Source organism: Cavia porcellus, unplaced genomic scaffold (genome assembly GCF_034190915.1).
Source record: "Cavia porcellus strain 051 isolate PalLab524CR breed Dunkin Hartley unplaced genomic scaffold, mCavPor4.1 scaffold_3, whole genome shotgun sequence".
Lineage (NCBI taxonomy): Eukaryota > Metazoa > Chordata > Mammalia > Rodentia > Caviidae > Cavia > Cavia porcellus.
This window is the reverse complement of record NW_026947486.1, coordinates 86,717,370-86,741,544: the sequence shown is the minus strand read 5'-3', so window position 1 is coordinate 86,741,544 and position 24,175 is coordinate 86,717,370. Positions and strand designations below refer to the sequence as shown.

Genomic DNA, 24,175 nt, shown 5'->3' with positions numbered 1-24,175 from the left:
ATTAACTAATATCTAAAGACACTATTAAGAAAGGGAATGAGAGTGTTCCAAGCAGAGTGAAAGCATACACAAGGGTCCTGTGGTGTGATGGCATTTGGGAATTAAATTGATTTGAATTATAACAGAACAGTTAGAAGAGGTGGAGTACAGATCCAGGTGTCACAAACTGAGGCCAAGACTACATGAAACACATGAGCTGGATAGTATAGGGCCTCTAGATTCATGTTAAAGAGTCTTCTGCTTATTTTAAAATCAATGGAATGCTTTTAAAGTGTTTTAGACACATATTATGTGACCACATTTGCAGCTAGAAAAGATTGCTCTGATTTCAGTGTAATAAGTAAATCAGAAACTAGCCAGAGGAAAAGCAGGAATATCACTTAAGAAATGGCAGAAACTGGCCAAGATAGTAATGATAACATTGTGGGCTAGGATGCTGGCAGTAGAGTGAAGCAAGACAATTCAGTAGGGTGGTGAAGGATAATTCATTGATTTCAGGCTTAACTAAGTGGGTGACGTGTTACATCTTCAAAATAAGGACACTGTAGAAGAGCTATGATTATTTGGAGGGGTAGGAGAATAAGAAACACCATATATTTTTGTCACAAGAGTCATTTTGAACCTGTTTGGGCCTCAGTTTCCTTAATCTACAAGATAAGAATAATGAACCCCTAAGTTTTTCCTAGAGCAGGGGATGGTGAAATTTTGCTGTATAGGACCAGCCAGCACTGTTGCCTTTGGGGGACCTGGAGTTTCTGATATAACGACTCCACACTGCTATTCTATCTAGATTAAAGCATAAAACCTCAGCCACCAGATATAATAATCCTTAGATAATGTCAACACAATTCTATAAATTAGTCAATTAAAAGAAGTAATCCATAGATTCAATGAGGAACAAATTATATCATTAGGTAATGTGCCAAATCACAATTAGTTAATGCAGTAGCCCTAAGTAGACATAACAATGCATATAATAAGTATAACAAATCCTTACCATCAATCAGAAGAGTGTGAGTGACTCAGCAATGCAACAGCTAAACAAAACAAATCAGAAAAATTCATTCTCAAGTGAGAGCTACAGTAGGCAGTTTGTGAGCAGCACTGACTTTGATTGCAGGTACTATTTCCTGTTCTAATCATGAATATTGATCCTGCCACTGCACTGAGCCATCAGGTATGACTAGTGAGATAGCTCTGAATGAACGCGCCATGTGTTTGTGTGTACACATTTAGGGGCATAAAATCATGTGATAAAGTTTATAATCTCTTATTCACTTGAGTGTTTTGGATATATCCACTATGTTGAATTTATTCATATTTTCAACTTAATGGATTGTTTATATTCAATTGCTGCCATAGAATATTGTTTTTTTTTTCTTTTTTTGCTACTTATTCTTGATTTATTTATACATTTGTTAACACACTGATTTGATTTATGTATTTGTAACACAATAATTACCTTCATCTTGGGAAGCAGGTGTTACATCTTGATCATGTTTACTCTTCTTCCTCCATACCCTCTCTTTCCCTTTCCCCAAATCACCTAATTTCCAAAAAGCCTGCTCAGTTGTTATATATTTTGTGTATGGGCACTGGTCAGTAAACATTTGCATGTGGGTAAAATAAAGCTCCATATAATGTGCTCCCAAAGCTCAATGTATTTGGATTTTAATAATAAGTCCTTCCAGATGAAATGATTTCATGCACTTGAACATTAGCATAGATGATCAAAGACTAACCATATTTGAACATGGCTTACACAGTAAGTCTGTAAAATGAGGCTTTGGAGTTCATGGACTATGCCAGTTAGGTAAATAATTGACTATTTCAGTAAAAGGTAAAGAATTGAATCAGATCATACCCATAATTTGCCCTTATGAAATAGAGGTACATTTCCATTTATTTACAGCTTGTTAAGAAAGAATATATGAGAGCTAAGCCTAAAGCCAAATATTATTTTTTTATAAAATTCTTTCAAATTAAGACAGGAACATTGACATTTATGTGATTTAATGACATACTTTCTCTCCTGTGCTATCTTATTGTTACTTAATATTTATCAAATCCTGTAGCTTGTACTGAGTGAACAGGACAAACAGAATTTATGAACTTTTCGTTTACACCAATCATCAGGAAATGGTTGGGAGTAGCATTGAGTCAAAGCAGTAATACCTGCCCATTATAATTGGGTCATGACTGGCATTAGGAGAGCCCACACTAAGAGAGACTGTAATTTGAATGCCAAGGAGACAAAAATGGGATAGGCAAAACAATACAAAGATCCAAGAAAGACTTGGTACAGTGAAATACAAATCTAATACGTGTATGTGGTATTCAGAGTAGTCCAACGATAAGTTAATGACTAGTAGGCATGTGAGACATGTCTGAAGAAATCTCAGTAGCAGACACTGCTATACAGGTGCTCTCATAAGCAGTAAATCTCATATCTAGTTCTTTCACGGGATGATGTAACCAATACTTCGAGCCAGATTTCCATTATCTGGAAGAACTGGAGTGAAAGTATTTGTACATGCATGGAAGAACTGTAATGTTAGGTAAGGAAATTATAAGGAGGCAGTCATGAATCTAGGATCGCAGATGGAGCTTAATTTTAAATAAAGTATGTTAAGATGCAGCTTTGAGTCAGAATAGGTCCAGCAGCAAGACTAATTTGATATTAGACAGTTGAATCATTTGGAGCTTTTCTCTCGTTCCACTTGTCTAACTCAAGATTGGATCCAAAATCGGTGACGGAGAAACTACTCAGTATTATGTGAATAATATCAGCATGTTCCAAACAACCTGCATTTGTTTCTATTCTCATCCATCCTAGGGCTTCTTTTGGGAGATGATGTAACCAATACTTGTTGCCTTTTAAATCATTCGTTCAGCGGTATCAGATCTCTTCTATTTATTGTGTAAGTGTGAGCCAATTACTTTGCTTCCTCTAACTTTGGTTTGCTTGTATATAAAATGGAAATAGTAAATGCTTTCCCTTGAGAAAGCATTGTGAATTTTAAATGAAGTAATGATTGAAAAGTGCATAGCGCCGTGTCTGACACATAGGAAATGTTCAAGATACAGTAATTAATTTTATGATCATATTTTAAATGATTTATCTCTTTCATGAAAGCCCTTCTTGGAATTATTTCATATGATTTGGATCTGTTTCAACATCATCCCGTGCTTTCAGTTATTCTTTCTTAGTTAACATTTAGTGATAGTAGGTTATAATAATAGAAGCAACTGGTTTTTAAGGTCTTTTTTTTATGCTAGGGAACATACGAAGCACTTTATATGTATTATCATATTCGCTGCTTTCAAATTCTGTGAGAGAAATACCAAAAGTTACTCCATTTTACAGGTAGGAAGTCTGAGATTCAGGATTTTGTGCCCTTTTCCTCCCTCTTCAGGCACCTAAATCTTCCCCATATCTCTGAGAAGTTAAAAATTACCTTTTTCTTTTGTGAGTTGAAGACTGAAACCAGGCACTAAACTCCATCCCCATTCCTCTGTATTTTCTGGCTTGAGAGAAGATCTTTTTCGGTTACCCATGCAGGATCTGTACTTTAAATCCTCCTGCCTCAGCCTCCCAAACAGCAGGTTTTACAGATGTGCACTACCATCCCTTACCATTTAATTTTGTCTGCAGAGACTTCCACAGTGGCTGTTACATTAAAGGCTCTCAACAGAGTTTCGTGGTTGAGGAAGTAAATGCTGTCCTGTTGCTTTGCAAACTTCCCAGTCACGGTGTGCTATGTGGCATGAACACCTGAACTCAGTCCCACCCATATTAAATTGTGTCTTACTTGTATTAGATGTACTCTTAGGGCCTTATTTCTGCTGGACAAGTGATAAATTAATCCTGATAGATGATAGCAGCACATAATTATTGTGAGTATGTTAATGTGACTCCCTTCTGCATAACTGATTTGCATTTTAATGGGGCAGTCCCACAGATAATCCCTTAAGGCAAAGAAAGAAATTTTGAGGATGAGAAAGGCAGAATCTGTGCCAAACTGCAGTTGTGCAAGTAGAAAGAGAAAGTGGAGATACATAGGTCTCAGACGTGACACTACTTATGTGTTTTGCAACTTTGATGAATACTTTTTAAAAGTCAAATATGTATTCTGTTGTTGTCTTTTCTTAGTTTTATATTAGAATTGTTCATTCTCAACAGAGAAAACTTTAGTCCTTTTGGGCAAAGACAAAAAGATATATAATGCTGTAAAATTAGATTAATTAATTGGGATTTAAGGTGCAGGCATTTTCAAAGTTAAATGTATCTTTAAAAAAAAAAAAAAATATATATATATATATATATATATATATATATATATATATGAAACGTTTTTGTTTATGGAGATTACATTGAGCCACACTGAATGCAATTCTTAGCTTGGATTGGCAAAAGAATAAATAATAGAACATCTCTAGAGGAGGGAGAGAAATCTGACTTCATAGGCCTTCTTTATGCAGGCCTCAGTTTAACTCACTATGATATATTCCATTTTAATCTTTTATATCTTTGCAAGGTCAATAAGAAATAGATCGCCAATACTTTTAAATGTTTTGGTAATTTGTGCTTTCTAAGACATGTACATAACTTGCTTTTATACGAATGATATATTTTTGTTTAAAGAAACTACTTTCAAGTAAAAATATGTCATTTATCACAGATGATTATGGAAAGAGCTGCCAATGTGTATCTGCTAAAAGTGGTCATTTATTCAACAATTGTTTGATGAACCCAAATTATGTACCTGAAACTGACAAGAAAATTGAGAATAAAAGATCAGTAATAATATTTTAGATACATTTCATATATCCTTAATTCAGAACTGGGGGTTTAAACTTGGGTATTTTTTCAGAAACTCATTCTGTTTTTTTTCCCTTGACATATTTAAATAATCTTATATTGATACTGCATATCGTTGATTATCATGTTGTAATAAGTCTTAAACTCAGGTGATACAGTTTGTTCAACACTGTCCTTTTAAAAGATCATTCTGATTATTTTGAATCCTTTGTTTCTCTATCCAGATTTAAAAATCAGCATGTTAATTTATATTAAAAAGCTATAGGGCCATGGATTTAATTCAGTGGCATAAGCACCTGCCTGCCAAGTGCAAGTTCGATCCCTGGTACTTTCCCACCCAAATGCCGTAATTTTGATTCAGATGGAAATTTGGGGGAAATTGACACTTTAATGTGGAATACTCCAATCCATAATTATAGTATATTTCTCCATGTAACTGATATTATTTAATTTCTCTTAGTAACTTCTCATGTTTTTACCAGAAGCCCTGTATCTATTAAATTTTTTCTTAAATACTTTAGATTTTTTTCAAAGTTACTAGAATTGGCATTTAAATGTCAATGTTCTACTTGTTTATTGCTAGTATGTAGAATTACAGCTGTTTTTCACATATTGATAATGAATTCTATACCCTTCCTAATTTCACTTATTATTTATAATAGCTAATTTTCAACACTTTAGGATTCTCTATGTGAATGATCGTGTCATTTTCACATAAAGCCTGCTTTATTTCATTCTTTAAAATGTGTGTTCTTTTAAAATACAATCCTGGATAAGAAAAGCAATGCAAGAGGCATCAGAATTCCAGATTTGAAGTTATAGTACAAAGCTACTGTGATTACAATAGCATGGTACTTGCGCAAAAACAAACATACAGAACAGTGGAGCATAATACAAGAAGCACAACAACCCCAGATACATTCAGCTATTTGATCTTTGATAGAGGTTCAAAACAAACATGGAGGGAAAGATAGCCTCTTTAACAAGTAGTGTTAGGAAAATTGAAAATCTACATGCAGAGGATTGAGTTCAGACCCATCTATCTCACCATATACTAAACTAAAATCAAAATGGATCAAAGTTCTAAGTGTTAAAATAGAAACACTTAACGTGATGGAATACAAACTAGGCAAAATTTTGAAGATATAGTTGTAGACAAGGGCTTTCTGAACAGAACCCCTTTGGCACAAGAAATACTACTGAGAATTAACAGATTGCATCATATTAAAATTAAAAGCTTCTACACAGCAAAAAAAAAATAATCAGCAGAGTGAAGATTCGACTTACAAAATAGACAATTTCCAGTTATTCTTTGGACAGAAGATGAACATGTAGACTATATAAAAAATATAAAAAATTAGACCAGCTCAAATAACAGACTTAACCAAAATATGAGCAACTGAAATGAATCCACACTTATCAGAAGAAGTACAAAAATAAATTCAAACTTACTGGCCATTAGAGAAATAAATTTTAAAAAAACATTGAAATACCATCTCATTCTAAACAGAATGATTGTCATCAAGAATAAGACATGCTGGTGAAGATATGAAGAAAAAGGAACTCTACTACATCTTTGGTGGAAATGTAAACTAGTACAACAGGTATGGAAATCATTTTGTGGATTGCCCACAAAACTAAAAATAGAAATCCTACTGACTCACCAGTTCCCCTTACAGGTATCTTTCCAAAAGACGTAGAGTGATTGTACTGCAGAGATACATACCTACCAATGTTGATAACAGCATAATTTATACAAAATAAATCTTGTATATGATTTACATACCTATGAACAGATGAATGTATAAAGAAAATTACACAATGGAGTATTATGCTGCCATGAAGAAATATAAATTTGAGGCATTTGTAGGTGACTGGATGCAACTTGACATCATAATTTTAAGTACAATAGGTCAGATATGGAAGCTTAAATATTTCATGGTTACTATTTTATGTAAAAAGTAACATAGAAGATAGATAAATAGGCAGAGCTTTTTCAAACAGATAGAGGCACAAGAGATGGGAACAGGGAAAGGGGACCTAAAAAAACTGAGAAGAAAATGCTAAAAATAGAGTTTTTTCAAATGGGAAGGGAACGAAGAGGTGGAAGAGAAGGAAGGGAGGTGGACAGGGAGAGTATTAAAAGAAAAGAATAAGAATTAAAATGTTATGTACATGTACCAACTCCATAAGTTGAATGCAACCACATACTAATAAGTCCACTCCTTTTATTCCTCTTGCATACATTATTATGAGGCCTAGAACCTCTGATGCAATATTGAATAGAAGTAGTGGGGTGAGATGCCTCTCCCTGTTTCTGATCTGAGGGAAAATGATGTTCAGCATTTCAATATTAAATAACTGTATTAACGATTTTTAAATAAATGACCTTTACAGCTTAAGGACTATCTTTTACTCCCATTTTGTTAAGAAGGATCTTTTAATGTTAAAAGCATAGAAGTATTTTAAGTATTTCTGTGCAATTGCTGAGCACGGTTTCTCCTTTAACCTCTCCATAGTTTGAATTGCATTGCTGTTTGAATATTGTACCAATTCTTTGATTATGATTTATTACCCGTGATTATGATTTATTACCATTTTGTACATTGCTTAATAAAATCTGATAATGTTATGCTGAAGTTTTTTGTTTCGATGTTGATAATAGATGTCAGTGTATAAATTTTATTGTAATTTGCCTGTCAAGTTTGATTATCAGGATTGCACTGGCTTTGTGAAATGAGGTACCCAAATTACCTTCTCTCTTTACAGAAATTGTTAGTGTAAGGTTGCTCTTGGTGTATTTACTTTGAAATATTAAATAGAATTGACCAGTGAAATCTTGTAGGCCAAGAGTTCTTTTCTGAAAGTTTGAAATTTATAAAATCAATGTTTATAAAAGTTTTGAAATAACTTAATTTTTATATTATTTATAGGTCAGTTTTGTTAATTTTGAAGGGCAGTTCATAGTTTGTTATAAAGTTGTTCCTAAGTACCTATAAGACCTCCAATGGTATGTCCACCTTTATTCCTGATATTTACTTCAGTTTATATGACGGAGGGGCAAAATTGGTGAATCCTGATAATGAACAACTATGAAAGCTTTTTCTTTTTATATTTCACAGTTGTATTTCTTAATCTCAAAGCACTTTTTTCTTTCTTTTCTTTATGATCAATTGATTCATTCTCTTCAAGCTGCTGAAGTTGCCCAGAAAACATTTTTCCGTATGAACTACTGCTTTTTGATCCACGAATTTTTCATCAATAAGAAGTAATAAATGATCATTTTATAAACTTTTATTAGCACATATTTGCAGTAAATACAGTACATCCTGCACTGTAGATGTCTTGTCTTGCTTTGAAATCTGTGTCACTTACATTGTTTTCTTCTTTCTTCTGCTTTGTTCTGTTTAGTTATGTATAGTTTTATCCTTTTTAAAATCTAAAAATAAAGAGGAAAGCCAAAAGATATTGTTTTCTATTTGGCTAACTACAGAGATTTGGTCCTTATAAAGTTACTGTTGAAATTCTGCACAGGGTGAGTGATGGTTAACATTTTTTAATGGGTTCTTAGACTAAGTATGCTAAAAAAAGAGAAGTGAAGGTAAGCCATATTGCAGCAGAAACAAAAATTTAAAGCCTCCAAGATCATTGATTTTTTTTTTTCAAGACAGAATCTCGCTACACAGTTTATGGTGGCATTGAGCTCACTTTGTAACTCGGGATGGCCTTGAACTTGTAATGATTCTGTTGTTCAGCCTCCTGAGCATTGATTTTTTTTTAAAGAACCCAAAGTTTAGAGATGGATTTGGGTAAGAGATGGTAAGAAAGTGTTATGTTAATTCCAGTGAAGAAAGAGAAGTTATACAGCAGCTCGACAAGCCTTATTTTTGAGAGATCTAAAACATATCCACTGGGGAGGCCTTTGTTTTCTAGAAAATTCATTTTACATATTGGATTATCTATACTGCAGATAGTATAACTGCTTCTAAAAGAGATTTTGGAATTTTTTTACTGATATTTAGAGGAAATCATAGCCTATATTGCATTAGACAATGCCTGAAAGAGTGTTGTATGATCGAGTAAACCTAAAACAGTGGCCTCAACACTTGAAAGTGTTGAGGGATCTTTCAACTCCTTCCTTGACATTAAGATTTATATGAGAGTGAAAACTTCATTTTTTAATAAGAGGAAAAAGGTCACCCTGGGTATGATTATACCCAGCAAGATTTGGAAAATAGTTCAAATATATATTTTATGATACCAGTGGACTAGCACTTTCCAAAGAAGTTATATACCTTGATGTTGATATTTCATTTTCACTGAGCAAAGTGTGTTAAATTCAAGAAAGAAGAAATATGTGAAACAGAACATGAAACAATTCCTTATTTAAGCCACATCTGATTTTAAGTAGCTCTATTATTAGTATACTAATACCATTACACTGTCATGTGACTATTATACCATATTACATATAGTATACTAATGTAATGTATTAATATATTGGTTATTATACTAGCATTATTTCAAAGAAACAAGACTGAACACTTCTGTCTGTATTCTCCAGTAATTCAGTTTGTGCACCAGTCTAAGTGCACTCCAGTTGTCAAGTAGGCATTGCAAACTTTTTAAAAATTAGGTTCCCCACCCTCTCTCCACACGAATGAGCACTGTAGCTCAGTACACTTGATGTGTCACATTTGATTTTCATTGCTTTGTAAAATAACGTATGACTTGCTATGTTCCGTAAAATTGTCAGGGCCACTGACTCGTTGACCTCATGCTGTGCCCCAGTGACTACTTTCCAAGCAGTAATTACATTGCACATAGATGACTTCTATTGTTTTTAGGGTTTTCTTCTTAAAGTACTATCTTCACATTACAGGAAAAAATTAAATGCAGCTAATTAGTTTTTATAATATTGTCTTAATTATAGACAGTTGGAAGCCCAACTATGTATTACCCAAGACACTGACAACACTGCTGAATGTCCGCACCCAGTTCATTTTCTGTGGCAAGTTTGTAAATGATTACAGCTCAACTCACATTTGTCAGCCTACGTGTATTCTGATGTCAAGATATCTCAGAGATATAAATGACTGCTTAGCACTAATGATCGTGAAAGTTACCCATATATTAGCCACACTTGTCCATGAATGAGTGTTTTAAGATAATGCTGAATCAGAGAAACTTATAGTCGGTCTAAAGGATTATTCAAAGTATATGGCTTGATGGTAGTGTTTCTACATAAGTTCAGTGTAATTGAAGAATCAGATTCCCTATTTAATCAAAAAGCATGCTTTGTACCGCTTCTAAGGAATGAGAATTAGGTAAACTATTTTTAAACTTCATGCAACAATGAATATATTTTAATCTTTCTCAAGACTTCAGAAGTTATTTCCAGTTTATTCTGTTCTTAAGGGACATCATTAAAAGTTATCTATTGTGGTACTGACTGATGCCTCAGTCAGTAGAGATTTCTTGATGACAGAAGAGCTGAACAAAGAGTGCTGAATGTAATTCACGTGCTTTGTTGAATAAAAAAAGGGTAAGAACCATTTACTGTGAGCATTTTAACCTTTAATATTTGAAAGACATGAGAAATAAGACTGAGTTAAAAGAGAACATTCTAGAATATCAATTTCTTTTCAGTAACTTGAATCCTGGATTTTCTCTCGCACTTCTGCAACATTACGAGGACGAAGAATGATATTTAGCTTTGTATCACTGAATCCTATAGAGAAATTTTAACGTTATGAGTACTACAATGTAAGGAAATTCCAATTTTTCACATATTCAGCAGTGCTAATTCATACGTCAAGCTACCTACAAATGATTGTTGAGCAGGAAAAAAACTCCTCAGTGCTACATTCCATCTAGGAATGAACTTACTTCTTCTCATGTAATATTAAATCCACAGAAAATATTCCATAATTTTTTAGGTAAGCTCGCTACCCAGATGGTTGAAAAATTAGACTTGTTAAGAAGTCAACCCCATAAAATCAGTTGTAGCTTGACTTAGGAAGCAAAAACTAAAGTGATTGACAGTCACAAGCTATCCCCCGTAATAATCTACTATACAGCCTAACATTTTCAAAACTAAAATTAATATATTAAATCAAAGACATTGAGTTTCTAAATGACCTCTATAAAAATTACCTCCTAACAGAGATAACAAGTTTAGTTCCATTTAGTCATTAATCAGTCTAAATAAAATTTTTGACAGTTAGATCTCTATAAAAAAACATGAAACTTAGGGACACAGATGGATCAAGTAAGTAACCTTTGATGAAGGAGTTCAGTAGGTATGGAATGTGCGTGATGGGTAGGTGCCATAGTACCGTAGGTGTTTTCTTTCAGTCTAGTACCACCAAGAAGCCACTGGGATTCTGAAGAAGAAATGGAAAAGACTCTCATTCTTTCTCTCTCTCTCTCTCTCTCTCTCTCTCTCTCTCTCTCTCTCTCTCTCCCTCTCTCTCCCTCCCTCTTCCTCTCTCTTTCTCTGTCTGTCTCTATCTTTGCCTCTCTCTCCTCTCTGTATTCATATTTGAGAAAGCAATTATTTCAGTTATTTCAACACAAAAGTTTATCTACTGCTTTTGGTTATAACCTATGAGAATTGAAAATTATTTTTAAGATGTTTTCTTATTATTTAATTTTTATTAATGGTAATGTATCCATATCCTTTAGGTGACTGTGTGCTTCAGACATTCTTAGGACTCCTTGCATACATTGTCCTTTTATCAGATTTTTTCCGTTTTAAGCAATGCAATTTAGGGAGGCTTTATTGTGCATATTGGTCAAGTTTGGGTTGGTAATTTTCATTATATTTTTTTCATTTTTTTCTACATTGTATGTATACCTGTATGGTGTATACATAAGTTTTTGTTACTTGTTATTCCAACTTGTGAGGTAGATATTGTTATTCTAATTTTATACATGAAGAAACATGAGTTTAAGTAAACAGAGAAACTGGTGGTAGAATACATCTGTTTCTCTCTCTCTAACCCAAATGCTTTCTCCTATGTGTTGCATCTCATTTTTCTGCCATAGAAATATTTAAGGACTTTGTTGGTATTTTCCCTGGGAATTTTTACTCAGCTGATAGCCAAGATTTTCTTTAATATCAAAGTAAAAACTGTGAGCTCTTAATATATAGAGATTTCTTCCAGTTCACTCTGCTGCCTAGTTCTGTATCAGCTCCTTTCCTTGGTCTATGTCATTGTTTATTTCATGGGCCCCAGGCCTCATGCGTTTGCATTGTGTATTTGTGATTGGTTCATTGTCCACAGCTTGGATTGATGGTGTCAGGCTACACTCATCTAGGCACGGAGCCAGCATACAATGTAATGGCAGGAGGAAGATGTGTCTCTCTCTTGCTGGTTTCTGCCTTGCTGTTTGCAGCCACCATGCCAGCCTGCCTTGGAACCAACAGAGTATGGACCTAAACATCCACAAACTGGAAGAAATAAACCTTTCCTTTCCCAGCTTTGGGCATCAGATATTTTGTTTCAACAACGAGTAAAAAGTAACTAAGACATTCTTAAGAAGAAGACTTGATTGCAAAGAATAGCTGGTTTGGCCTGAGCTAGGGTCTGTTGGTTTATTTATAACTCCCAAGACAAAAAGAATAAAATTTTTTCTACAAAGAAGAATTTAGTTGCTTTTGCCTTATACCTTTAGCATTCTCAATTGTTTCCTATTTTAGTTTTTGTTTTCTTTTCAGCAGTTATTTTCATTCTCTGAAATTAAAAACAAATACCCTCTACTCGTGTTTAAGACCAAGACTCCTTTATATTTCCCTAGATTGATAGGAAATCCAGGTGACAACTTTAGTACTTATCTACAATAATAAGATGAGTTTGTACCCATAAATGGGTCAAACATATTGCATTCAATGTTCCATCAAGTCATGCCAAATCTATGCTCTCATGGATTCAGGTTTTAAAAGAAAAGGCTGGGAGTTTGTGCATTTTCTGGCATGAGGTGCACCTCTTAGTGAAATGAAAGACGCTTTGCAGACAAAAAGCTGGCATGAAACATACCTTTGATTTCACCAGCAAGCATACCATATGTTACCATATTCTACTGTTTCCTCCCTGTTATTTCATCTGACTGAATTTTCCTGCACATGAATCTTGGGTACAGTTAAATAAAATGAATAGTATATTTTATTAATGTAAGCAATTTGAATTCAGTTGAGCTTACCTTAGTTTTTGGTAAATGAATAGTACGTTGAGTGAGAGATTTTTCATGGGAAGCAACATGATTATACTGAAAAGACCACTGGACCAGGAGTAATGAAACCTGCCCTCTTGTCCAAGTTCTGCTACTGCCTTGCTAGGTGATGTTTGGCAAATAACTAAGCCTGTGCTTTTTTATCCAAAAGTGAGAATAATAATATCATCTTGATTTATTATGTCAAAGAAGCGACAGGAATATGCATTAGAATACTATTTGGTGACAACATTTTGTTACATGAGAAACTCAGAGTAACAGTAAGGAGTAAAATAATAGATAACAGGACCTAGGGAGACAGCTCATTCTCTAGAGAAGGGGACCAAAAGATGGTGAGAAAGAGAAGGAAATGATAGGAGATGAAAGAAAGGAACTAGGATGTGTTATGTACAGGTACCAGCTCCACGCAGAGTATGTACCCATTGTGCATTGAAATCAGGTAACAAAAAGGGGGCATCAAGAGATAATGGAGGAGGGAAGGAGAGAAGGGAGACAGGATGAATAAAAGGAATTCAGATGTTCATATGTACCAACTCACAAGGAATGTAAACATATGTACTAAACATATGTACTAATCAACTGATTTTTTTAAGTTTGAAAAATTCGGAAGTGTTTTGCAAATTGTGAGGTACAGTTAATATATTGTCTCTGAATAGCCACACATTCATAGGGTCATGGATAGAAAGGACAGAAAGGAAAGTAAACATTTCAATTTTTATCTTAAAATTTGTAATTCCTAGTTTTGTAATAAAAAACAATGTATTTCCAAAGTATAGGAAGGCAAAAATACAAAGAAGATAAATCCATTCATAATTGCACAATACAAAGATAGTCTTATATGTTTACTTTTAATCTTTTTTTTCCAAATAATAAGTGTGTGTGTGTGTGTGTGTGTGTGTGTGTGTGTGTGTGTGTGTGTAAGGGGTATTTTTATGATGAAGAATTTTAAAATGTTAATTGTACATATTTTAATAAAAATTTACTTGGCTCTTCCCATGCAACTACTGTTAAAATTTGTAACTGTGAATTGCAGTTTTTAATTTCTTTCTTTAGCATTGTGAGCTAGTATTTTCTTACATAATAAAATCTGTCTAAATCTGTTTTAATATTTTATCATCTGAAATTTTAAACATTTAACAAGTAAAGCATGATTGATGGAACCTAACACTGCCATCATATAACTACGGGGATTTTTGTTTCATGTACATTACTTAGGCAATTGGGTACTTAATTTCTTCTCTTCAAAATGTTTTGAAATAAATCCAGAGAAACATATAATTTCCTCTATAAAATTTTGTGCATTATTATAAGATATAAAGTCTTTACCTTAATTGTAAAAATCATATTTCCTCTTAAACTTGAACAACAAAATTTTATTTTCAGAAATCTGTGTATATTTCTAAATTTTCCTATTTCGTAAGTGCGTGCTCAGCTTTTTTTCATTTATTGTTTTAAATTAGAATCCAAATTACATACATATATTATAGTTAGTTAATGTGTCTCTTTAGCCTTTTATTTCCCTTCCCTCTCTAATTTTCTCCCTTGGAAACTTATTTGTTGAAGAATACAATTTTTTTTCCTATAGATATTTTCACAGTCCAAATTTTTCCATTTGCATCCCTTTATTCTTTACCTGTACATAGTAATTCTTCTAAGTTTTATAATATATCTAGATCAGCTTTGCCTACTATTAATACAATGTAGGACATACATAGTTTTAAATTTTCCAGAAGCCATATTGAAATACATTAAAAGAAACTTAATTTTGCCAAATATATTTATTAATCAAATATATACAATTTATTAACATTTCAATATATAATGAATATAGACGTGCTAATGAAACATGTTATGTCCTTTTACTCACACTAAGTTTTTTAAAATTCTAAGCAAAAGAACAATCTCTGATGGGTAGCATTTTAAAGAAATGCTGACCAAAAAAAATCACTCATTTGGGAAGAAACGGCTGTGGTCTATTGAATTGATCTACAAGTGCACTTCCAAAAAGTAGCTATAAAGCTCAAAAAATTGACAAAAACATCACTTTTAGCACTTTGGAAACCTACCACAAGTCTACAGTAATCCAAGACACATTTATATTTGAATACACTCTTGGGATTTTACTAATAAAATGAGAATCTAAACTGTATTAGCTTATGGCTGCTCAATCTCCCCACTTTCAAGCCCTGCATTGGTAAATGCCATGTTCTTCCATGGCTTCAAGGGACAGGCTTTAAGAAATGTAGCTTCACTGTCACAGTTGCAGATGGCTCACTTGAGATGGAAAGGTGCATGTAGTTAATTAGCACTCTTGGTAGAAATGACACTCTCAGAGTTAGGCTAATGTAGAGGTTTAACAGTTTAGCTGATGTGAAGCTCTGGTTGGGATTATGAAAAGCATATTTTGGGTTGAAGCTGAGTCAATTTGCAGTGGGCAGTATGGACCTGAGGGAACCCAAGCCAGCTATATACCGCCGGTTATTCCTGAGATGGTGAACAGAGGAGACATGAAAAAACCCAGCTGAAAGTAAAAGTTGTGACAAATTTGAAAATACATAAATCTTTAATGAATTTTTAACACACAAATTCATTGGTGTAAAGTCCTTCTAGGCTGGAGGTGATTAAAAACAGCCTCAAAAAATTCATTGATAAACCACAAATCTCTATGAACACAAAGAGGGACCCTTGGGAAACCGGTCTTAAGAAAATTATATAGTAAAAAATTGACCAGAGAGATTAGTAGCCACACATCGTAGAGTGATTCATTTTGCAGATAGGCCAAGCAAATTAATAAAGAAGCAAAAATATCACAATACATTTTGGGGGGAAAATCAAAATCCACACTTGCTACATATTATCTAAAATGTATGACTTTCAACAAAATATTATGAAATATGCAAAGAAACAGGAAAGCATGACTCAAACTCATAATGAACAAGAGAAAACAGTTAATATAAACTGTCTCAATGTGTTTCCAATTGTTGCAATAGGAAACGGACAAGACTTCAAAGCATCCATTGTAAGTAACAGTGTGTTCAAAATAATAATGTGAACCATTAACAAAGACATAATGGAAAGTATGGCAAAATGAATAATCTAGTAAATTATGAGAAGGAAGTAGAAATTATGAAAAGAACAAACTTCAAATTTTCTAGATGAAATGTGCAGTAATTTAAATTAAACTCCCCAGAGGGATTCAAATGCAGAATCAAGGTGGAAAAAGAAACTATCAGTTAACTTGAAAACTCATCTATAGAAATTTTCCATCTGAAGGAGAGAGAGAGAAAATCAAACAAAAATAAACAGACTTTCAGAAACACGTGGGACAAAAATTGTTCTAGCATATTTAAAACGTGAGGCTCACAGGAAAAACGTCAAAGGGACAAAATAAAGCAATATGAGAAAAGTATCATTTTTAGAAATGAAAAGGTCAGGAAATACTGATACACATTACAATATAGATAAACCTAAAGTGCAAAGTGAATGCATAGTGAAAAAAGACAAGCAAAACTCTACATGTTGTATGATTCCATGTATAGAAAATGTCCAGCACAGGCAAATCCATTGAGGCAGGAAACTTATTAATGATTCTCAAGGATTTGGGGGAAAGCATTTTAGAAATGGCTGCTTAGTGATTGTGGGAATGATATTGTGTGATGGAAATGATTTCTTCAAAACTTTACTTCTATTAGTATATATTTGCAAAACATAATGACTGCATTCCTCATGGGGAGTCGCTACATATGTCAGTTATTTTTTTGCCTCCTTCCCCTCACTCTCTTTACACTCTTGCCACTTCTTGGTACCCTTCCCATTTCTAAAAGATCTATTCCCCAACTTCCTATTATCTATGTTCTGCTTTTCTGTTTTTTATGTTTTGAGTGTCTCTTAGAATATATGTGTCTTGTAAAAGGCATGTGATATGTAAACTGTGTCTGATTTATTTCACTTAAAATTAGGATCTTGAGGTAGGTTTGTTTTCCTATAAATGGCTCAAGTTGATGAAAATGTTTTGAAACTGGATGATGGCAAAGTTTCTTTAACTGAAAACTTAATCACTGAATTTGACACTTACATGGGTGAATTGTATGTTATAAAACTTAGACTTTAATAAAGATACGCAAAAACATATTGTAAGCAAACTGACAAGAAAACAAAGCATCAAGATCACTCATTTTATTTGGTGATTCCATCTGATATAAACGTTGACTTCCTAACTGATACTTTCTCAAAACAATACGTGGCCTGGATTTGATGTGATTGCAACTATAAAATTTTTAATAATCGTAATTGTATAAAGTATTTTAAAATTTACATGGAACGTTCACATTTATACTGTTAAAGTCATCTGTCAGCACTCTGAGAGAGGAAGGATGCTCAGCCTTTAGCTTCCAAAAGGGAAGGAAGTGAACTAACTGACTTATTGACTGTTATGCAGTAAATGATATAATAGGCACACTAATTCAGACTTGCAGACTGCAAGTTCCATGTCCTTTTTCCTACATTACGTCAACCTTTCTCTCTGTGACAGCAACCTATCTGCAATTACATTTATTCCAGTAGGTGGTGACTGTAAAAATTTAGATACTAGAAAAGGAAATAGCAGAAATGAAATTTTAAGTCTATTTGTGTCATGTTCTTACTGAATATTTGTTGTTGGAAATTCAGAGAAAGTTCAGAAAAATTCCTCCTTGGAGATAAAGTGGTACATAGATCTGTATCTAACTGATCACACATTGACTCAATTGCATCAAGCCACTTCTAATCTGTGTATGTAGTCTAGGGATCTAGTCTGAGTGCAAAGTTTAGTAGGGAGATTGAAATATATTACAGTCTGACATCTAATAACCTTGCAGAACAGCCATGTACACATAGGTATTTTTTCCTAGTTTACTCATAGCATTAAGATGCTGTGAATGAAATCAGATCTATGTTCTTTCTTTATTGGACATATGCTTGCATTCCCTGTTGAAGAACCTTACTTTCTTGGTTATCCAAGCAAGATGAATGTTTTTCAGCTTCCTTAGCTGCAACTGAAAGACTTTCCTGAGTTGTTTACTCTGGTTCCAGTAGTTTCCTTTGAAACTTACGTCAGAAATTCAGTGATTCATATGAATAGCAAAGAGATTAAGAGTGCAGACTCAACATTCTGGAAGACTGAGGGAGAATTCATAAGTGCTAATGCAGCCTGTATAATTTAGCAGTTTAGCAAGACACTCTCAAATTCAAAAACTAAAATAAAAACGGCTGACGATGTAGCTCAGTATGGTGGCCTTGGGTGTAAATCCCAATGCTGTAAAAATAGAAAAGAAGAAAAACAAATAGAGTACAATTTTGTAGCTGGACTTGTTGGATTTGAATTCTAGTTCTATTGGAGTTGAACTCTAGGTCTATAGGCTATATGGTCTTAGTGAAATTACATATTTTCTGTGAACATCTTTTTCTTCATCTGGAAAATGAGACTATCTCGCATTGAAATTTTTGAGGATTAAGTGTGATCATGTATGTACACTGCTTAAAACAATACCTAGAAATTCTTCCATGTCCTTGTACTTCTGATTTAAATATTTTATAAATAATTATGACTAATTGAAATTATTAATAGAAGAAATAGTATTTAAGAAAGTTGACAACTTGAATTCACACCATGGTCTGTGTTTGGGTATTTGTTCATTTCAACTTGCCATTAAAATTATTTTGCGTGCTATCTACGACTGCTACGTAAGTTTTATTGAATTAATGGTATTAGGTATTGCAGCACTTTACAATGAAGAAATGGAAATATACTACTTTTTCATAAAGCATAGTCTAGAATTTATACATCGGTGCTCTTATAAAAGGTTTTTCCTAATATTAAACTACCACCTTTGACACAGTTATTAGTGCACAGAGCAAAGGCACTTGGTAGAAATACAGGCAATCACTATTAACCCCTGTATCAGTCTCTGCAATTAAGTTGCTAAATGGTCTATAATTTTTTTCTTTTCTTCAAGGACATACATTTTGGTAGCATATGTTAATTTGATTAGCTCCCTTTCAGTCTAATCTGTATCATAATTAATATTGTGATTCTAGTAGTAAGCACCAAAATTCTAATTAGTTCCAATTTTTATATATGAAACTTGAGAGGGTTAGTGATGAAGTGCCAGTTTTGTTAAACTGTTGCTGAAGATGGAAGGCAATGGAGAGCTTTGTTTAACATTTACTACTTTTAAACTATGGATCAAAGTGATATCTCCAACTCTATAATACCGTATTTGAAGTTTATTGCCTTTCAAGATACTGTGTTAAATTTGATGCTACATTTTAGAAAAGTATGTTAATCACAAAATTACTATCAAATTTACAAACACCCAATGGATTACATTGTAAGAAAAACGAATTGAGTATGATTGTTTACTCTCAGAAATAAGCAGCTATTGTTCTTTTCTAAAGAGTAAAAAAGCTTTTATATATTGAATTATCTTTAATTTTCCTGAACATTGTTGCCTCTATTAAGTGTTTAGATGATCTACATAATCTTCCACAAATGATATTGAAAAAGTAATAAGAGAATAATAATTTGAAATTACTTTAGGAGGTTGTTAGAGTTCCAAAAGGGATGGTTTAATAGAGACAGATGTCATTGCAACTCAAAGATGTATTATAATTTTTAAATTACTGAGGGATAGAAATGTGCTAGGTATTTACACAATTACAAAAATAGATTTCTTCCTCAATGAGATTGTGGGCTTCCATTTTGGGATTCGCTAAGCTGTCACATTTACCCAATGACATAGTGTGAAATATTCAGTGAGCCTTCAAAATCGCAATATACAATGCCGGTCCCTAAGCACTGTGTCCAAACTTGAGTGTGTCTGAACTTGTAGAGAAGAGACGAAGTTAAGATTCCCTTAGCACCAATGGTGAATATGAAATTCGAATAAGTGTTCAATCTCTTAAAAGCAGGTAAGGGTTTCTTTCTGGATTTTAGTGACACCACAGGCTTTTGTTAACTAACTCTTGTCTCAAATAACTCACAATGCCCAATAAAAGTCTTGAAATTCTAGAGATAATGAAGACCAAAAGATAACGAAAAACCAAGAATGTACAGAAAGAGATGTGAAGTGATCACTATTTATTTGTAGAATTACACAGCTGTCATTTTTTTTCTCTTTCAAAATGGCCCAAGAAGCCTGCAAAAGTACCCCGAGGGTATCAACAACAGCTGTGCTCACAAAGGAATACAATCAGTGTTAGGAGAACTTTTTTTTCAGAAAGGACCTTAATTTCTTCTATGTAATATTTTAAAAATGCTAACAGTACAATTAACTTAAACTCAAACATAGAAACTAACGCAGTAAACAATTTCATTTCAATATGCTACTTCCTTGGCACAATAAAATATCTGTTAATCATTATGTATTTCAGACATGTACTAAGAAATGTTATAGAAAAGCTGCGTACATAAAACACTTTGCTTCAAAAGCCCTTATTTTCTAGATAAGAAGATCCCTGAGCATATACATACTCATCCTGTATTTTAAAATATAATGGTTTGTTTATCCATTTATTAAAATGCTATATGACACCAAAAATAGGCAATTCCATGATACAATTGAACTAATATATTGCTTTTAATGTTTATTTAAAATAACAAAAAATAGAAATGACAAGGAACTGACTGTGACGGGTAATTTCAGTAAATTCAATAAAGGGCTTAATTATTTGTAGTGTTGCACCAACACAGGTTAATATTTTTAAAACTCACTGAATTTTCCAGTAGGCAAATATACAAAATCCCTAAATATACACTTCAGAAGAGAAGAAATTAAACTAGAGAAGAAATTAAACTAGTAAACATATAGAAAAATATGCAGCCTCATTTATCAGCAAAGAAATGCAAACTTGAGATTCAAATAATTTACTTATCTAAATATATATTTAAAATTGATACTCAAAGTTGACAAGTGTACTATGCAAGACAAGTGCTCATGCATATTGCTAATGGCAGTGAATATTTTTGCAATCCCCAAAGCCACAAAAATTTCAAAACTTTTAGCTCATTAATTCAATTTCTTGGACTCCAAGGAAATAAAAATTATTGAAGATGTTAATAATATCTTTATACAGCTTCAGTTATAATGCTCATAAATGCAGATGGGGAATATAAATATCCAATAACAGGAGAATATAAATACCCAATAAATTATTATATATTCACTCTACATACCCACTAAAAATGACGATTGTAGAAATTGTGCAGAAACATACATAAAATCTCAACGCATTAAGCAACATGAACACAGTTACAGGTGTGCTATGACCAGAGGGAAATGCACCAAAGTGACAGAAGTCACTCTAATTAGCTGGTAAGATTATGGGAAAAAAATTCTTCAATTTTGTGAAGAATCCAGTGATTGTGATACTTTTGTGGTCACCCTGCACAGAGCTTTTCATTTTTTAAATGTTTCTTCTCAAGAAAAACGATGAAAAGTAAGATAAAAATCAGTTAGAATTTTGTTTCCCTTCTGAGACTTTCCTAAGTCCAGTGTTTACTGAATAAGTCTATCTGCATTAACGTACGAGATTTTTACTGAGGTGGAAATATTGCACTATTTCCAAAGAGTGCATCCGACCCCTCTTGGTTATCCATTCCTAAGCACTGTGTGGGCTGATACACTCTACATGCTGTTCCGCAAAAGCTTGCTCTCCTTAAGCAGTGTTCAATGTATCCTTTTTTATTTTTTATCTAAAAGAGAAAAAATAACAGAACAATCAAGAAGCAAACAATTAGTAAACGACAACAAAAGCAAAACGATGACAATGAAACAATCCTTTTTATTCTGAAGTAGAATGGAACATTTTCATAAAGGCTCCAACTTATAAGCAGATACAGTCAGTAGGCACGGTCTGTCTGCACTGAGGGGAAACCAGGGGCACATTTCCATTTTCAGAGGCCAATAGACATAATTGAGGATGAGACATGGAAAGAAAGTAAAGGGAGCCAGACATGGCCAACCCTTAATACTAGCAATTGCACTCAGGAGACTCCCGCGAGTTCAAGGCCAGCCTGAACTACAAAGAGAAACCATGTCTCAAAAACAAAGCAAAAGAAGCATCCAGATTTAGCTCAGTGCCTGGATTAAGTATTTTCTGGCAAGAATGCGGTCTTGAGTTTGATCCCCAGTACCAAAACAAAACAAAACAAAATGAAGGAGGAGATGGAGAAGGAGAAGGAAGGTAAGGACAAGAAGGAGAAGAGGGGGTGTTAAAGCATAGCGGAAGCTAGATTGTCCCACTGCATAGAGAAACTCACAGAATCCAAAAAACATTTGTTTAGTTCAACTGCTATATAGTAAATGTGTATGAGAGAGCTAGAAAAAAGAAGGGAACAGGAGTGAAACAAGAAAGGGGTAACAAATAAAGGAAAAAAGTTTTCAACGTGCCCGCCAAGATTTTCAACAAATCAATCTAAGTTTTCTCCCAGTTTCAGAACTAGAAGAGATTTCTAGAGATAACTGATTCTCTTTGTTTTAGAGTTACAGCTCTCAGAGAAAGCAGGTTATTTATCTAGGGTCCCACTGACAGATATTCTTCTAAAAGACAATGCAGAATAATGGTTACAATTGTGGTTATTGGAGATAGGTCGTAGAAATTGAAATCACAGCTCTGTGTGCCTTGTGAAGACACTTACCTGATCAGTCCTATGGTCTTATCTGTACAATCAGTATTAAAATTAGTATGTACCACATAGGGCACTATAAGAATTAAAATAGTCAACATGTAAAAAGCACTATGAGAGTGCTGCAGCGTGCTAACAACCGTATGAATTAGCTACTGCTGTGTTTTTATTCCCTTCACTGGGAATTTTTTTTCTTGCTAAGGCCAATGATTCCCATATCCACATTGTCTCACTTTAAACTTATGGTGACTAAATAAATGAACATAAACCTCTATTGGTCTCTTCTGAAATCCTGTAGACCTTATCTTATTAGCCAGTAGACAGTCAAAAAGCACAAAAGCAAACAATGGGTTGTGACATTTGAATTTACTCTATATAAACTATCTGAATGGATCTGTTTCAGTAGCAAAGATCACTGCTATCTTTTTAAATTTGCTTCATTAAAGCATGTGCTGAACATATTCATTTGCTTTGTTTTATAATTTCTCTATTATAAAAGTTATAGAGAATTTAAAATTCTTTGGATGGAAACAGTATTATACATACAATTGATTTTTGCATAACTTGACTATGTCATGATAATGTTTAAAAAGGATAGCATGTGGGACACTGAATGAAAAAGTCATTTAAGCATTTATGAACTCTCCCTAACCAAGTAGTGTTTGGGAAAGCATCTTTTCTACATTATTGTGTTTTTGAATATTATTAGATGTAAAATATTAATCTTCTGTTAATATTTTTTTTATTTTCAAAAATAAACTATTGGCCAGTAAGTTCACATATTGCTTCTTGATGCTTTAACAAATATAAAAGTTGTGCACCCTGTGTATTAGGCACACTGAATTTTGTATTCCTCTATCTCATGTGCCAAAAGAGGCCTGGAATGTTCCTCTGGTCATCTATATCTACTCACACAAATTTTAAGACACAGTGTTGCAGTGGAGTAGTCAGAGAACTTTTACCGGTTTTGTGATTTAAAAAAAAGATTGCTTTCAAGGACACTCAGTAATCTTGAATAGGTGTGACATTCCTAGATGATTTGTGACTGTAAATAGCTGCAATTAGGATTTTGGAAATAATTCATCATGGCTATATGAATCAGTCTCTCTCTTTCTCTCTCTCTCTCTGGAATGTATAGGTTGCAAATAAATATACTAATGCAAATTAGAAGTTTTAGATTTCTGTTCATAAAAATAGGAGTGGTTGTAACAAGCTAAATCATTGTTATTAAATGTGATATTTGGCATTCAAGTAATAGTTTTTAATTTTTATATTTAACATTATTTTATCATGTTAAGATAAATGTAATTCATACTTAACTGAGTCTGATGGAGCATTACTCAGGCCATTCTGAACATTAGTCTAGTCATAAGCCTGATGATGGCTGTGAATCAAAATCTTGAAAGAGAAAATAAAGAGTTGGAAAATGTAATTAGAAGATAAAGGAATATCAA

The 24,175-nt window shown here is 33.4% G+C and overlaps 1 protein-coding gene across 8 annotated transcripts in view; it reads left to right on the top strand.

Annotated features, from left to right (window-relative positions):
• Positions 1–24,175, top strand: part of Tenm1 (teneurin transmembrane protein 1) — a 757,085-nt gene that overhangs the window by 198,587 nt on the left and 534,323 nt on the right. Inside the window, exon 4 of one of the 8 annotated variants that reach the window (XM_063246378.1) lies at positions 6,333–6,426. The exons of the other annotated variants lie outside the window; for them this stretch is intronic. The gene's annotated coding sequence lies outside the window, so the exon portion shown is untranslated. The remainder of the gene's footprint in view (positions 1–6,332; positions 6,427–24,175) is intronic. 8 annotated transcript variants of the gene reach the window in all.